Genomic DNA, 18,988 nt, shown 5'->3' on the forward strand with positions numbered 1-18,988 from the left:
ATATATATATATATATATATATATAATATATATATACTTAAGTAGCAGATGATCCCTTACGAAAAAAACACAAAAAATGACACCAAAAATTTTCTTGGCGTTAACGTTCAAATGGTGTAAACGCCATTTGAGTATACAAAATTACGCTATTATTTTTTAGTGTTTTTTTGGGTGTTATTTAGGGTGTTTTTTTTTGTAAGGGCCATTCACTGAGGCAAAAATGGCGATCATGCCACGCTGACGCCGCGTCCATTTACCGACCTTGACTATAAATATACCAGACACATATGTGCGACACCAGATATGCCTTCGCCCTTCGCTTTGTGGTGTGCGTTGGCAGCATGTGGAGGAGATGCGCTGGGCCTATATTCCGTTCCTACCTAATATCGATAACTGTCGATTCGATAAGCGTCGTTGCGCAGGTTTTTTGTATCGTGTAGAAGATGCGCCGACACCGTTAACAGCACTGACGACGAACAGATAATGACCCCTGGGCATGCGCTAGCAGCGCATCCCCTCCACATGCTGCCAACGCACACCAAAGCGAAGGCACATCCGTGTGCTGTCGAGCGTCTAAAACATTAGTTCAAACAAATAATTAATGTAAAATAAATATTTAATAAATGTTAAAAAAATATTTCTTTTACAATGAATTGTACAATGTATAATGAATAAAAAATAAATATTAAAAAAGTATTAAAAATATTCCCTTACGAAAAAAACACCGTAAATAACACCTAAAAAAATAATACTTTAAAAAATAATAGCGTAATTTCGGATACCCAAATGGCGTTTACACCATTTGAGCGTTAACGCCAAGAAAAACACCAAAAATGACACCGAAAATTTTCTTGGCGTTAACGCTCAAATTATGTAAACGCTATTTGGGTATCCGAAATTACGCTATTATTTTTTGGTGTTTTTTTGGGATGGTTTTTTGGGGTGTTTTTTGTGTGTCATTTAGGGTGTTTTTTTTCATAAGGGCCATACATATTCACCATGGTCTTCTACTCAGGTCTGGAAACTCCAATGGTGGGGGGGTGTCCCGTTTTTCGACGATGAAATGAGTAGTTCTTGAATCTACCGATAGAGGCGCATGTTGAAAAGGATCAGAGTTTCGTAATGACGGGATACGTTCAATCTTCGTGAACGTGCGGGAGTATTAGAGCCACCGCACAAGACTCTTGTATGATCTTGTAGCGTAACGTAACGTGAGCCAACGCACAAGAAACATATCGATTAGAGCCTCCGCATAAACTCTCGCATGGTAACGTAGATCAACGCACAAAAAACGTATAACGCCGTAACGGCCGTAACCAATACGTTTCTTGCGCGTTGGCTCACGTTACGTTACGCTACGTGATCATACGAGAGTCTTGTGCGGTGGCTCTTACACGGGAATATATGTAATAGTTTGTAAATAAACTAGTTGTGATCAACTTTGCATGATAGTGACAACTATGGTCAAGCTGTGTGCGGTGCCAAAGTGCAACAAAAACTCGAAGAGTTTGAATCTCAAGCGTTCACTCTTTAAAGTCCCGGTGAACGAGATAGTGCGCGATAAATGGAGAGCTGCGATCCCGGGATTAAAGGCAACGCAATTTGTGTGCAGACATTTCGATGCCAGTTGCATTGTGAGAAAGTACGTGAGACGCGATGCAGATGGCCAGCTTCTCACTGATGAGTAGTCGGCATTTGCGAATACTAATTGCATACGTGTTCTGATGCAGATTGCGTATCAAAAACCTCGCCTAACTTCCGATGCAGTTCCGACAATATTCCTCACGGAAGGTATTTTTTTATTCACCGATTTCATCTAAATATATAGGTCTCAATTTTCCGCTTGAATTAATGCTCCAATTATTATTGTAAGTGAATTTGACAAGTCGATCCTTTAAAATGAAACAGAAAATGAGGCGTTGATAGACCTGGATTCATCACAGCAGGAACAGGAAGTTGCAATTACTAGTTGCGAGGTGATAGCACATGATGAGATGATAGCACATAGCTCAGATGATCCTCGACGCAACAATAGAATTGCAACAGCTATGCGTATCAATGCCAAGAGCATTTGCGATGGATGGAACAAGCAAGGACTCTAAAATGGAGCATGGTCTTGCTTCAAACATCGAAGGTTCGAAAGTGCAAACCAAGAAATCAATGCTCTCAATGTCAAGAAGTCGTCGCCGGCATCAACTGTTTGTAAACTACGAGTTTCGACTGTTTCCAGTGAGTGTTATTTTAAAAAGTTGTTATTCGTCCGTTTTTCAATATTTTTCAATGTATTTTATTTTTACGGAGTCTTATTGCATACAGATATCAGCGATGAAAAAAGCGTAATTACTTTGCCGCCAACATGGAGCATCAGTCAAGCACCTGTAAAGCTCGGAATAGAAATTATACTCTGTCAAATAAAGACGTTGATGGAAAACGACAAAAAAAACTTGGCAGTTAAAAAGTATATTGTCATCGCGGATTGGAGCGGTTGCATGCAGTATTACGTTCACGGGAAAGAATTACAGGCTAACGAAGCACCGTTACCGAACATCCTGAATGACGTATCCGAGCTACCAACTATTCTAGCCAAATTTGAAAGAATGCGCGTATGCACTGGCCTCGGATCTGTAAATACTACGTTCGTAAAAACCGCGGAAGCATTTACAGATTATACTCATTCGTGGCACCACAACGACTGCAGCAGCCTAATAGTAAAAAGAAACAAATGTGATAGCTGCAAAAGATTCAAAAGCCTTGTATGGCAATGGGAACATCGAGCCTCAAAAAACGTAAAGTCCAAACGTATTTCACGAGTCGTTGATGATCGAATTAAATTGAAATTATTAAAGAAAAAGCTGCAGACACAAAAACGTTTGAACAACCGCGCAAAGTTGCGAATGAAAGTATTAACGAATGCGTTGAATGAAGCGCAAGTAGAAGTTGCAACCCTAAAAATGGAATCTTGAATCGAGGAAAAGTGCCTAAAGTTTAATATTCCAGATAAACAAAGAATCGCGATTAAAGAAATTTTTGTTGCCGCCAAAACGATAAAAACAGGTCGACGATACTCCGAAGATTGGCTTATGCAATGCATGCTAATGAATATCCGCGGCGCTCACCGTCGTATTATCAGTTTTTACGGAACAACGATATTATTCCTCTGCCATGCACACGAACCATTCGAAAATACTACTCGATCATCGATACGAAATGCGGTTTTGACGTAAATTTCGCAAAGTTGATTAGTAAGTGTTCGAGCTATGCGTGGATAGGTAACGACCGAGAAAACGAGACGGATGTAAAGCCGAATGTAACTCTTGAGTTTATTAGAATAATACGATTTACATAAAGTGGTTATGACGAAACGATTCGATACAGAGCAGTTCGCGTCCGCGTCCGCGACGATCGAGCGTAGAGAGATAACGTAACGTCTTTTGAGAAGAACATGGATCACTTGAGGCGGTAGACGGTATACGCCACCGCGTGTCGATAACGCGTGATAGCGTATCGATATATCGATACGGACATCGACATCGAGTACGAGGATTTGCGATATCCCTAACACCCTCCCTCAAATTTGAGTGCGTAAGACAGCGATGTCCTTTATCCCAAGTCCGTTGGTACAGAACGAATGTTTGCTGCTCGGTAGGGCCTTGGTAAGAACGTCGGCGACCATGTCCTCAGTAGGTGTATAGACGAGGTTGATCCGGTGATCCGTCAGGGCCTGTCTGATAAAATGACATCTAATGTCAATGTGTTTTGACCTGGAATGGAAGACCGGGTTGACAGCCAGCTTCGCAGCACCTTGGTTGTCATTATGAAGTGTCACCTTCCCGAGTGATGGTAAGCCAATTTCTGAAAGAAGTTTAGATAAATAAATAGCTTCCCTTGCAGCATCGCTAAGGGCGGTATACTCCGCTTCGGTGGATGAGAAAGCCACGGTCCTTTGCTTTCGCGACTCCCACGATATAGCAGCGTTGGCTAGTAGGAATACAGATCCAGTATATGATCTGCGATCCAGGTCGCAGTTGCCCCAATCAGCATCCGTGTATCCGATAAGGGACTTCCCACGTTTCGTGTAGTATAATCCGTGAGTGATGGTGCCCTTGAGGTACCTGAGTACCCTCGTAGCAGATGTCCAGTGTATCCGTTTAAAAAAGGTGCACCATTGGCTTAGTGCGCTCACTGCGTGAGCAATATCAGGGCGAGTTCCCTGCGCCAAATACATCAGCGAACCTATAAGTTCGCGATAGGGTAGTTTTGATTCGTCTATGTCCGTGTCTTCGACAGCATCATGCAGCTTGACATTAGCATCCAGAGGTGTCTTTACTGGCTTACAATCTGTCATACCGAATTTGTCTAGAACGTCACGGATGTATCCAGCTTGAGATAGATGTATCCCGTTATTGATCCGAGATATTTCAATCCCGAGACAATATTTGGGGTATCCGAGATCCTTGATTACGAAGACCTTGGCAAGTTCTTCTTTCAAGTGAATGATGTGGGTTTCATCGCGAGAAGCTATGATGATATCGTCCACGTAGACCAATACCAGTGTTCGTTTCTCCTTGTCGTAGTACACGCACGGGTCGGCATGTGTTGGAGTCAACCCAAGTTTCCTGAGAGCTTTGTCGAGTCGTTCGTTCCATTGACGATCTGCCTGACGAAGGCCGTATATTGCCTTCTTGAGCTTGCATACCTTGTTACCCTTCTTAAGCGCATACAACATCTTTTTAGCTTTTTCGATTAGAACAGCGTCGTATTCGGTTGCGACTATCCTCTCAAGCATCTTCTGTAGCATCTCCGGCGTCTTCATATAAACAAGTGTGTCCATTATACCATTTAGATAGGCAGTAGCGACGTCAATTTGGGAGATTTGCATGCCTTGCTCCACGGACGCAGCCATAAGCGCCCTCAACGAACTGAGTCTTGCAACTGGGGCGAATGTGTCGTGGAAATCGACGCCAGGACGTTGTGAGAATCCCCTTGCAACTACGCGGGCCTTTCTTCGTTCTAGCTCTCCGTTTGCCTTGTATTTGTTCCTCAGCACGGTTCGGCAGCCGTTCACCTTTTCGCCATTGGGTCTGTCAACGAGTGTCCAGGTGTCGTTGCTTACAAGAGACTTAATCTCGGCATACACAGCGTCTCGCCATTCATCACGGTCTGGACCTGAAACAGCCTGAGAAAGAGATATTTTAGAAGCAGCCATGGTAAATTGCGCGTCGAACCATTCTAGATCTTCGGCCATATTCTTTTCTTCGGGATTTTCCTTAACAGCCGCGGGCCGACTTTGTTGTAAAACCGGTCCTTTCATGTGGTACTGCTTGGCTGGTCGACCAGGTTTCCCGGTATGAATCTTCCGTGGACGTCCAGGACCTCGTGCAAGCGGTTGATCTTCGTTGACGGGGCCATCTTCATTTGCAGGCGGTGGCGGATCATCTTCCTCATCCTCGTCTTCAGCCGTGATATCAGCATCTCCTGGATCTTCGGGTGCTTGACGATGGATCATTTCATCATTGTTTGCGATGTCTATCCCTAGGTTTTGAAGTGAGTCATCATCGTCATCGAGAAGCTTTGTCCGACCATTTGTCGTTTCATTACTTATAAAGTCTTCGTAATTGTTATTTGTGTCGAATCCATCCAGGAATTTTACATCCCTTGCGACAATGACTTTTCGGTCCTTCGGGATCCAGATGCGGTAACCCTTGGAAGTGTCTGCGCAACCGACAAAAATGCCTTCGATGGTTCTGGGCTCGAATTTTCCCTTATTCGGATTCTTATTCAGAACGTGTACCTTACATCCAAACGATCAAAGATGAAATGACTTATGTCGGGCTTTTCGCCTTTCCATAGTTCGTAAGGAGTACATCCATCCAAACTCTTAGTGATGCAGCGATTCCGTATGTAATTCGCAGTGTTGATAGCTTCTCCCCAAAATTGCGTCGGGAGTCCTGATTGTGCCAACAGGCAACGAGCGGTTTTAATCAGCGTTCTGTTCTTCCGTTCGGCAACCCCGTTCTGCTCGGGAGTATGCGGAATGGTTAGGCGTCGTTGAATTCCGGAATCTTTTAATATACGATCCATGGTGGAGTTGCAAAACTCCTTTCTGTTGTCTGAATGAAAGGCTTTCACCTTGAGACCTGTCTGATTTTTGACGAAGTTCTTGAAGTCGATGAATTTGTTTGTTGTTTTATCCTTGCTCTTCAGAAAATAGACTTGACACCATCTTGTATGATCGTCGATGAGCGTCATGAAGTAGCGCGCGCCTCCCGTTGAATTTACTCGCATTGGTCCGCAGAGATCAGAATAAATGATGTCGAGGCGGTGCTGTGATCTGTTAAGTTGAGTTGAGAATGGAAAACTTGTTAGTTTCTGTGTGATGCATATTTCGCAGTTCGAAACCTCGGAGTTATCCTTTAGCTTGAAATCGAATGCCGCTTGAGTTTTCGACATTAGTAGTAAGTCTCTTAAGTTAAGATGGCCGAGGCGTCGATGCCAGATTTCGGTATCAGAGTATTTCTTCTGCGAGACTGTATTAGCTTGTTCGCCGGATCCTTTCAGAATATATAAGTCACCTTGACGTTCAGCGGTGAGCTTAATATTTCCTTTGATGTCCTTTACGGATGCTCGGTTTGAGCCGAATACGACTTGATATCCTTTGTCCACAGATAATAAGTTGGTTCTCAGATCTGGAACATGCAGCGTATTTTCCAGTCGAATCCTTTTAGTTTTATTATTAACGCTCGTGAGGAGCTTTACGTTCCCTTTTGCATCTACCGTGCTTGTTGCGTTATTGGCTAACCTGATGTCGCTTCGTGTGGGTATCGAGTTTGTCAGCATTTGAGCGTCCTTGCACAGATGAGAAGTGCACCCACTGTCGAGACACCATTGACTTGCGTCTGTGCTCCTGGCGGGCTCGGGTGACGAATATTGAGCGATTTCCGCGAAGAAACTTTCCACTTCCGTATTGTTTGCTTTTTCGGCTTCTTGCGTCTTCCTTTTACGGCAGTCAGCGTATTTGTGGCCGGTAATCTTACAGAAAGAGCATTTGTATTTAGGACGAAAAGGTGCTTTCGCGTTCTTATCGTTATGTGACGTCGATGCGTTATTCTTGCCGGATTTCGAATTCGGGTTGCGTCTACCGTGAGCGAGCATCGCGCCTGATTCGTCGACGGTGACTTGGTTTCGCGCTTCGTATTCCTCTACTCGCTTTATCTTTAATTGCTCAGCGTTTGACAGCGCGTTGCGAGATTCTATCGCGCATCTAAAGTTCTCGAAACTGCTAGGTAGGCTATAGAGAAGCATGATCGAGAGAAGATCTCCGTTGATCTGAACGTCCATGGATTCTAGCTTGTCGACGGCATCGAAAAACTGAGCGATGTGTGTCTTAACGTCCCCGCCTTCCGACATTTTTGTTTGAATAAGGCGTTTGAGCAACGTTGCTTTGCGCGCGGGACCTTTCGAGTCGTATATGGATTTTAATTTATCCCGCACATCTTTTGACGTTTTGCAACCACGTACCTGTTTCAACTCAGAGAGATTTATAGCTAGAATTAAGTCGGATTTTGCCTTGCGATCCTGGTTCTCCTACGCTGCGATGGCTGTTCGAGTTGCCGCGTCGTCGGCATCGCCACGAGATTTCGGGCAAGGCCTCTCGCCACTCACGTAGCACTAGTTATCACTAGTTTTTGATGAGTAACGCTTCCACTTGTATCACCCAAGTATCATAGTTGTCCTTGGTCAGTGTTTCCAATCGCGTAGAGTTTATCGTATTTGTCTGTGCCATCGTCTATTTGCTCGCGGAACGTACTTTAACGACGATGGTTTACTTACGACGCGTCACGGTTGATATATCGCGTTCACGACGTATCACGCCCGGAAATAACAAAGAAACTTTCGCGTGGATTCAGCGAATTCAGATATGAAAAAGTATTTCTTCACTTTTTCGTTGTGGCTCTGGGCCCATAACCTGTTCGAGCAATGCGTGGATAGGTAACGACCGAGAAAACGAGATGGATGTAAAGCCGAATGTAACTCTTGAGTTTATTAGAATAATACGATTTACATAAAGTGGTTATGACGAAACGATTCGATACAGAGCAGTTCGTGTCCGCGTCCGCGACGATAGAGCGTAGAGAGATAACGTAACGTCTTTTGATAAGAACATGGATCACTTGAGGTGGTAGACGGTATACGCCACCGCGTGTCGATAACGCGTGATGGCGTATCGATATATCGATACGGACATCGACATCGAGTACGAGGATTTGCGATATCCCTAACAGTAAGCATCTCTCAGCCAAAAATCCAATGCAACGCCACGGCGTGTTGGCCCTTGATAAAATAAATCTTCGCAAATCGATAACGGTTTGCTCAAAAGATCTGACTTACTCGGGGCCTCACCGATTTCGGAGATGACAGATTAAAATCGCAAGATATCAATGAACAGGCAAATCACGGTTTGACAATCATGTTCCAACCGTTAGCTGATAATTATTCCCAACCACCCTTATGGAAAGAAACTACAGCCAGTAAATATTACACTTGTGTAGTTACTACAGGACCCCCTGTAGTTATCACAGAAAGGAACACAATAATCTGTAGTTATTACACGCTGTAATTCCTTTAGTGCGTGAAATTCCTGTAATATGGAATACATGTCTAATCATGAAGTGTGAAATCCACTACACGTGTAATCCACTATATGTGTAATATACTACACGTGTGGTAAGTGATTTGTGTAGTAGACTACACGTGTAATCCATTATATGTGTAATATACTACACGTATGGTAAGTGACTTGTGTAGTAGACTACACATGTAATCTACAAAATGTGTAATACACTACTACACGCGTGTATTAAACGTAATGCTACCAGTAATCCATGAAATTTGAAATAGCGAGTCTCATCATATATGGAGGGGTAAAAACAACAGTGGTGTAAGTCAAATTTTTAAATATATTTTCTCGTGTGCATAGATGCAATTTATATATTGTACAGATTGCATCTATGCACACGAGAAAAGATTTTTAAAAATTTGAGTTACACCACTATGGTTTTTACCCCTCCATATATAGTATATTTTTACTTTAATGCAGCTGTATATAAATTATTTCTATAAATATTGTTTGAAATTTATTAGATTTAATGTATCACTTTTTAACCACATTTTATTATTTTTTATTTTTATATTTTATAAGTAAATAAATATAAAAAATATAAAGTATCAGTGTGTATACAGGGTATTCGCCATTTTGACATCATATAAACATATATTTTTCTTATATATATTATATATTATACACTACAGATTATTTTCTTATAATTCCACAGTGATATTACAGGCTATTATTATCCTGTAATATCGGCAAGATATTCACAAAAAAAAAATATTCTACTGATAAGTGGGGAAATTTGTTTCTTAAGATGATTTTTGAAAAATTATATATTTGCGCTGGTTATGACATATGTAGACTATATATAACACTTACATCAAATTAAGAAGTAGTCTACCCCGTAAGGCAGTTGGCTCACGATCCAGAGGTCCCGAGTTCGAATCCCACCAAGGTAAGTGTGTTTTTCAAATACAAGAAAATATTTATAATCATAGACTGCATCTTAAGAAACAAATTTAGTTATAAAATAGTAATAAAATTTCGAAAAAAATAATTTTTTTTTATGCCGGGGGAATATCGGAAATCAGTGTCCTCTAGTATTAAGAGGACTGCAATCTTAAGTCTAGTGTCTCATGGTTAGAGGATATTCCTCTAGATTTTAAAATATCTTCTTGAGACCGTATTTCAAAGGAAAATCCTCTAAAATCAAGCAGGAGCCACTAAATGACAGAATACAGGCTATTTTCCTGTAATATTTTCCTGTAATCCGAGCGTATAGTACGAAAATATTACAGTATATTACAATACTTCAGTCTGTAATTTCGTGTAATACTTTTATGTAGTTCCTGTAATATAATTTTCTGTAATCCGCTGTAGTTTCTTTCCGTAAGGGCAATTGCCGTGTTTGCCGCGAAAAACTAAGTGAACGGTGAGGAGCTTGCGAAAATCGTGATCAAAGCGATAACATATATAGAAAATTGCAGAGCCAAAATTCATGGCATTATTTCGGATGGAGCCTCGACTAATAAAAAAATATGCAGTCGCTCCTGGGTGTTCAAAGTACACGTTGGATTACACAAAAACGTGGTTCACTCATCCAAACGACGACGATCGACAAGTTTTTGTGTTTTCGGATGTGCCACACGTGATTAAGTGTATTCGGAATCGACTGTACGGGAAGGGCCGTTTGAAAGTTGGTATCACAATAACAAATCATTACGATAGAGTTTTTGTACTTTTCATTTTGAATCTTGGTCATAATAAATATTTTCATACATTTATTATAGTTGAGTGGCGAAAGTAATTATATTGCCTGGAAGTACTTCGTACAGTTGTTTAACTTGGACAGCCAGCAGTTAGGGCATGCTCGAGCCTGTCCCAAACTCTCAATGCGACATATACAACTCGATAACACAGCGAAGATGCGAGTCCGCCTTGCCACACAAGTATGAGTAAAGCGACTTGTTCAGTTGCATGCTAAAACGAAGCTTCGGCCAAATTATTAAATCCGCGTCAAATCTAATGATGCTGAACAGATTTTCAGCAATTCCATGACTAATGGCTTCCAATTTTTCTCGCGCTATTACCCTGAGGCACTCCGAGGCTATGAAGAAACGGGTAAGTTCTGTAAAAAGATAAACGACATGTTCGACGCTTTCAATCGAAATATTCCTAATCAAGGTCTCGTCCCGGACAACGATGACTTCAAGGTTTATAACTGAATTCAGTACTTATATGTTATTCCACTTTTTAATAGCAACTATCTTGTTTATTAATTGGTACATCTGATGATGAACAACCTACTGTGTCATTTCTAAGTTTTAAATTTGTCATTGGATTTATTGAACGATTGGGAGCGAGCTATGCGAAAGGGTGAAATCTCGGCTGCAAATTTTTAACTCCTGGAACAGCTCAAGGACTGCGACTGTCTTTATAATCAACGATGGATTTTTGCCGTTACTTAATCGATAATTGCGGCTTTAAATATTTACTCACTGGCAAAGTAAATCAAGACAATCTCGAGGTAGCTTCGCGGAAAACGATTATTTGAATCTGCCGAAATAATGTGTAACGGCAGAATGTTGTCTATTTGAAATTCGGATATTCTTTTGTTAGAAATTTTTTGAAACGGTACGTCAAGCTGCCGGAAGTAACGAACATCCAGACTGTTCAACGTTTCTCCAGTTGTACAAAATACTGTCAGTATATTGTGTCATCAAACCGCCGAAAGCAAGCAATTGTACACACAACGATCTGACCTCGCCGAAAGTCTTGATTTCTCTAAGCGAGCTGAAGGATATTTATGGCAGTAAGTCTTCGAGTCTCGTCGAGCGTCGGCAGTGTCTAAAAGAGAAGTTAGATGAAATTATTCGCAACAAAGACTGGGAGGCGGATGATATTATTCAACGCGATCACGATTATTCCCTTTCCCCTGCACTTGACTGCATCATCTATTACGTCACAGGTTTCTATTTTCTATTATATCTTCAAAACGTTATCTCAAAAACATCACAGGCAAGCAATATTAGTGGGTGACAAGGTAATTACGCTTCATCGCTTCGACTAACATCTTTTAGTATGCAGTTTAATATCAATCGCTTAAATCTTTGCCATCGCTTATTAATCTCTTTAATGCAGGCTTCAACATTTATATTCCGATGGGACATTTTTCAGAACGGTTCTCTCAATTCTCAGCGAAAATGATTTCAAGCATTTGCAAAACAATTATATTGATTTAATGTTTTGTAAACGCTATATGTTGTTCTCGCTGAGATACTCATTTAATATATTATTTTATGGGATATTTCAGGATATCTGTGCAAGCAAGTCCTTCGCCGATTTAAGTTTTGTCTTATTTAGTTGCTCCGAGGCTATCCTTAAGCCTCCTATCCTATCCTTAGTCTATCCTTAAACCTGCGATCTCGAGGAAGATTAATTCACTCGAACCTCAAATTTTTTAATTTGATTCGTTACGTCGAAGAGTGTTTCGCGAAGCATGCCAAATCGTCCGAAGTCTTCGATCTAACAATCGAAGAGGTTCTCTCTAATTATAATTTTACATTCCCGTGTAAAGATTATGCCTCGGAGATTTTCTTTTATGCACTCTGTTACTATGTAAGGTTGAAGATGCGCCAATTTACGTACCAGGAAAATCAAAAACTCAAAAAGAAATTTGTACCTCAAAGGAAATTGTCGAAATCGTCCAATCAATAAAACAAGTTAAAAATTTAAACCATGTCACCAGCCATTCAAACCATGTCACAACGGACAAGTACGCATGTGCGTCGACGATCCTCCGATCGACACGACTAGTGCGGAGACGGAGCGAACTACCGAAAAAGGCTTCTTGTTTAGCGAGATACCCTCACCACCATCAAATGGTGCGAGTTTCCAGACCTGAGTAGAAGACCGTGATATTCACTGAGCCTCAGTGTCAGTGACTGAGGCAAAAATGGCAATTATGCGACGCTGACGCCGCGTCCATTTACCGACCTTGACTATAAATATACCAGACACATATGTCCCACTCGGCATGTTATGTTGCTGAAATATTGAAATATTCGGAAATGGTGCAGAAATATTTCGTTAACATTTCATTTCTAACTGTGCATCTGAAATATTTCAGAAATGTACCTGCATCATGTATTTTATAATATTGTATTAACAATATTTCTGAAATCTTTCAGAAAGTTGTTTACAATATTTGTAAGTTTCTGTAATATTGCAAAAATATGTAGCAGATGCAATATTTCTGAAACATTATAAAAGTAATATTATGTTTGAATTGCACGAATGATATTTCTGTAACATATCAAACGCAATATTGCATTTAAAATATTTCTGAAAAATAAAAAAAAAATCTGCTTGATATCTCAAAATTTGCGGAAATTAAAGGATTAGGCCACTCTAGAGCAAGAAAAAATAGGCATATTTCGGGAATTCTTTTTAACGCAATAAAGGGATCAATCGAAATTCTGTAAAATGGGTTTTATTATATTACTAATGAATTACAAAAAAATTATTTTTTTCATATCAATTAATAAAAAAATGGCGGCTGCACAGCATTTCTCCGTCGATGCCTTTTTTTCCACGGCCGGAAATGTAACTCATGCAATTTTTGACCAGGAACAAAAAACCAAAATTTTTTCGATTATATATAATAACATCTAGAGACGTACGTAGGATTTTTTTTTATATTGCATAGTATTCTTTTTATAAACAATTATGTGACAATTTTTTTTTCTCGAAATTTTAAACTTTTTTTTCATAAGTGTACTATTTTGCCAAAAATCAATGTATCGAAAAAATCCTACGTAACGTCTCTAGCTGTTATTATATATCCGTACAAAATTACTTTTTTTTTAAAAAAGGTAAAAAAAGGCGCGAAGTACACGTATATGTTACTACCTCGAAAAAAAAAGAAAGTGGTAGTATTATACCTCGAAAAAACCTAAGTAACAAAAGTGGTAGATGTAATCTTTATATCTCGAAAAATCTTGAAAAAATCTATGCAGTAGTATCTTTATTTCCGAAAAATTATAACCCAAGTGATACACATCACAAAATTATGTTACCTTATCAAAAAGAAGAGTCGCGCTTTAAGTGATCTATTACAATTACAAAAAAGAAATGATATTTCTTTAAATTAGGGGAGAGTGGGCTCCCTTGAGCCACGGGGTCCAATGTGACAGTGCGAGTTTTCTGTATTAACGTTCTGCAAAATAGTGACGGTGGGTATGAAAACTTTCGTTTTCAAAACATATAACTTCCATCAAAAAATTATGCCGAAATAAGCATATATACGAAATAAGCATATATATACTTTAGTTAAAGGCAGATATGTAATTGGAGCATTGCAAAGTAAATTTTTACTTGTCATAACTTTTTGATATGTGTATGGATTTCTAAGGATTCTACAGTTAAAAAAAATTCATAAGACGTTCGTCGGGATCTAGGTTCAATACCAAAGTGCGCACAAAAACGTTTAATTGTATTGTATCTGAAATATTTACGATAAATAATATCAATGTTCAGTGGGGTCCAATGTGCCACGCTTACAGAACTACACTTTTTCCTATAAAATGAAATAATTTCCATCAATATAATCATCTCCACACTTTTATTTTCTCTTTTTTTCACCCTTTAGTTACAGATCACATGTAATCGAGTCGCTATGAGGCAATATTCGTTGATTTCTCCTAAAGTGAGGTTATATCGATGTTTAGTGGGGTCCAATGTGACGCAGGTTGATGGGGTCTTCTGTTCCACGCTTACAGAACTACGCTTATTTTCTCTTTTTTTCACCCTTTAGTTACAGATTACATGTAATCGAGTCGCTGTGAGGCTTTGTTTTCAGTTTTCAATTAGATCTCTTCTACGTGTCACAGAATACCCTACCTTTCACATTACATGTCACAGTGTACCCTACACTATGGCTCAATTGACCCCACGCTTTTGGTCCACTGTGAAAAACGCAGCATTTCGAAATATCATTATTTTTGCAAAATATTTCTGAAAATTTACTTCTTAAATCATTTACAAACAAAGTTTATTATATTAAACATCGAATAGTCTCATTTACATTATAATAAAGTTATTAAAAATCATTTTTAATGTGATTTGAAAAAACGTGGTTCAAGGGTGCCCACTCTCCCCTACAGCGCCAATTACAGAAAGAACATATATATTGCCTCAAAAAATAATTGTTGCACCACTTTGAAAAATCTTTACCTTGTGTCAATTAGAAAAGAATGTATGATAACAATTTTATAAGATTAAAAAATTGTATTTAAATTTAACAAAGGAATACAAAATATTTAAATACAAAGTTTACATGTGTATTTTTTCACAAAGAATTACAGAGGTAACAGTACAAAATAAAAATATTTTATTAAAATACATAAATTTTTTTTGTAAAAAAAATTTGGCGCTGCTAGACCTCGAAATTTTAAATAAATAAATAAATTTATCCTCTACTTAATTATAAGCCGCATTCGTGATTCGAAAGGAATTACTTCTCATAAAAAGTAGCTAATCTATCTAAATGAACGACTTTGTTCTTATGCCGTTTAGACCTACGAATGCAATAAACTACATCATTTATTCTTTTAACGACTTCAAAAGGACCTTCCCAATTACTTTGTAATTTAGGAGTTATTCCTATTTTTCTTCGAGGATTAAATAACCAGACTTCTTGCCCAGGCTCATAGCATAATTGTCTATCCTTCCGATCATAAAACGCCTTGGCTTTTTGAGACTTAATTTCCATACGTTGACATACAATGTTATGAATAAGATCCATTTTTCCTTTTAAGTGACGGAAATATTCTCTTTCCGAAGGAATAGTCTCAGAACCAGGAGGATGTCCGCGAAGTAGATCCAAGGGTAATCTTAACTCCCGACCTAAATGCAATTCAGAAGGAGTAAAACCAGTAGTTTCAGTGTTTAGAAGACCTATACGCCAACAACCCTAATGGAATCTAACGATCCCAATCTCGTTGATTTTCAGCAACAAACTTTGCCAGATAATTTAACAACGTCTGATGTTGAGTTCTTGTTTTTTTAATTCCCAATAACTGAGTTAGTTCCAAGAATAATCGATTCTTCCTTGGTCAGTATGTAATTCCGAAGGAATGCCGTATCTAGAAACCACTTGACTCAAGAAAACTTCCGCAATCGTTTTAGCCCTAATATTTCCAAGCGAAAAGCTTCCACCCATTTCGTGAAACAGTCCGCAACCACCAACAAATATTTATTTCCCGAAGAAGAAGTTGGAAGGGGACCAAAAACATCCATTTGAATTCTTTCGAAAGGCGCACTGACATTGTAAATTTGCATAGAAGACTTTCTTTTATCAGATGGCCCTCTCTTTAAAACGCAAACTTTACAAGTCCTACACCAATGTTCGACATCCTGCTTACAGAAAGCCCAATAAAAATGTTTCCGGATCTTCTCTAAGGTCTTATTGACACCAAAATGGCCACCTGTGGAAGAATCATGAGCTTCTTCTAAAATTCGCGAAATTATTCCTCGAGGAACTATAGTTTGAAAAACAACGGAACATAAATTTGGAGACTCCCATTTCCTACACAAAATCCCGTCTTTAATCACCAGGGAATCCCATTGGAGCCAATAGTCCTTAGCAGTCGAATCTCTCTGAGCTATTTCTTGACGAAGAGGTCGCCAATTCTCCTCTTTTCCACGATAAATTCCTACAATTGAAGGGTCCTCCAATTGCATTCTTTTCCAGTCCGCAGATTCAATTTCTTTGAAGATTATTCTTCTAACATCTCCCCTTACAATACTTTCTTCCCCCATCTCCACTTTATCACAATATCTGCAGTTTCCTTCCGCACATGGACGCCTAGACAACGCGTCAGCGTTTGCGTGCACCTTTCCTGCTCGGTGCTTGACTACGAAATTAAATTGTTGTAGGCGTTCCATCCAACGTGCTAACTGCCCTTCTAGATTCTTAAAAGACATCAACCAGCGTAACGAAATATGATCCGTTCTAACCGAGAATTCACGTCCATATAAATAGTGATGGAAGGTCTTCAAAGCCTTCACCAAAGCTAACAGCTCCCGACGAGTTACGCAATAGTTCCTTTTAGAGTTGCTCAAAACCCGACTATAATAAGCTAAGACCCTCTCCCTACCATCCTGAATCTGAGAAAGTACCGCGCCCAAGCCATGATTTGAAGCGTCAGTATCAAGAATAAATTCCCCTTTTTCTATTGGGAATGCTAAAATAGGAGGAGAAATTAAGTTTTGTTTAAGCTTCTCAAAAGCTTCCTGACAACGCCCATCCCACACAAATTTTCTAAGATTCTCAGTTAAAGAAAATAATGGCTTAGCAATAAGAGAAAATTCCTTCACAAATTTCCTATAATAAGAGCAGAGTCCCAAGAAGCTTCGCACTTGCTTCTTATTTTGAGGAATAGGCCACTCTTGAACGGTCTTAATTTTCTCCGAATCAGTGGAGATTCCTTTTTCTGAAACGACATAGCCTAAGTATTTCACTTCTCTCCCGAAGAAAGTACATTTTTTTGGATTGAGTTTTAAATTTGCACCCCGTAAACGAAGAAATACTTCCCTTAAATTTGCCAGCATTCCCTCGAAAGTTTTACTATAGATGACGACATCATCCAAATAAACCATACAGATCTTATTCAATATCTCACGAAGAACCTGCTCCATCAATCGCTCAAAAGTAGCAGGAGCATTACATAATCCAAATGGCATTACAGTAAACTGCCATAAGCCATTCCTATAGAGAAGGCCGTTTTCTCCCTATCCTGAGGACGAAGCTTCACCTGCCAATAGCCGCTTTTTAAATCTAAGGTGGTGAACCAGGAATTTCCGGATAAACGATCAAAAAGATCATCTATCCTGGGAATAAGATAAAAATCTTTTTCTGTAATGGCATTGAGCTTCCTGAAATCGATACAGAATCTAATCGTTCCATCTTTCTTTTTAACTAAAACAGCTGGAGAAACCCAGGCGCTATGAGATTCTTCGATGACACCACGTTGTTTCATTTCGTTTAAAATCTTTTCCACCTCTTCTCGCATATGCAGTGGAATTCGCCTAGGAGCCTGTTTAATCGGAAAAGAATTTTTCACCCTAATAGCGTGCTCAACGACGGAGCAATTTCCTGCAACCACATTTTCCGAAAAGACATCTTGAAATTCGATCACCAATTCAGCAAACTGCTCCTTTTGAGAAGCGTTGAGAGTTTCGGAATTTTTCTTAAAGAATTCTTTAAGAAAAAAAGAAATCCCCCTATCAAAACTACAAATTCGGGAACAGAAAAAGTTTTCTTGACTCTCTGACACCGTTTCCTCAAAAACCGAAGAGAAAACGCTTCCTACCCCTATTTTTGAAAGAAAGTCCGCTCCTAGAATACACTCGTCTTTTATGGCCGCTATGATTACCGGAAAATCCAAAGAAAATTTCCCTATTTCGATTCCAACCACCACTCTATGTTTTACAGGAACCGTTTCTCCCGTTGAATAGGTCAAGAAATATCTCTCTACAGGAGTGGGTGATTTCAAAGGCCTAACAAATCTTCCCTAAGTACCGACACATCGGAGCCCGTATCTATTCTAAAGACGCAAGTCCGGCCATTAACTCGGCCGCGAAAACAAAAATCACTTAACCCGCTGCTTATCCTACTTAATTTCGCAGGGCCTTTGCACCCCTGAGCCGAACATGCCCCGCTGAGCTCGGCTATTCCGAGTTTCCCTTCTCTTCCGTAGTTAGAGAAGGGCACTACGACCGAAAGTGCCCTTTGGCACCGCACTGCCAGCACTCCTTTTCCTCACGCCCGAATCTCGTCCTGAAACCCGAATTCTTCTTAAAATTTGCAGAACTCTTTTTATCTTTCTCATTCCCCGCCGATTTAATTTCGTTCCCAGCTCTGCCTTTTCCGAGATCTCTACTTTCAAATTTCCGCGAAAAACTATTCGCTTGGATGATTTTTATTGCCATGGCCCTCTCAAGAAAATTAATCCCTCTAACTGAAGAGTTCGTTTTACGAAACCGTCAGAAAGCGCCGCAACGAACTGGGCGCACGCAATCTTATCCCGCACCTCGGCCGAGCATTCCGAATAGGCTAAACGCGCTAAACGTTCTAAATCCGCTCCCAAAACGGGCAGATCTTCTCCGGGTTTTTGTCTCCGATTAGTGAACTGGGTGGTAAAACGTTTGAGACATATGCGCTTCGCCAAAACGCAACTCTAACCTAGCTTCTAATTCAGAATACCGAAGGCTCTCGAATTCGGTTACTCCATCCAATACGGCACGCGCTTTCCCTCTTAAGCTCGAGGCTAAAGCCACGGTTCTCGAAGATTCCTCCCAGCCATTCGCTTGCGC

The 18,988-nt window shown here is 39.9% G+C and overlaps 1 long non-coding RNA gene across 1 annotated transcript; it reads left to right on the forward strand.

The window, feature by feature from the left end:
* The first annotated feature begins 847 nt into the window (after positions 1 to 847).
* Positions 848 to 12,347, forward strand: LOC139821949 (uncharacterized). The gene is made up of 2 exons (XR_011734397.1): positions 848 to 2,458; positions 11,925 to 12,347. It is a non-coding gene; the product is annotated as an uncharacterized lncRNA (long non-coding RNA).
* Positions 12,348 to 18,988: the final 6,641 nt, after the last annotated feature.

This window comes from Temnothorax longispinosus, chromosome 11 (assembly GCF_030848805.1).
Source record: "Temnothorax longispinosus isolate EJ_2023e chromosome 11, Tlon_JGU_v1, whole genome shotgun sequence".
Classification (NCBI taxonomy): Eukaryota; Metazoa; Arthropoda; class Insecta; order Hymenoptera; family Formicidae; genus Temnothorax; species Temnothorax longispinosus.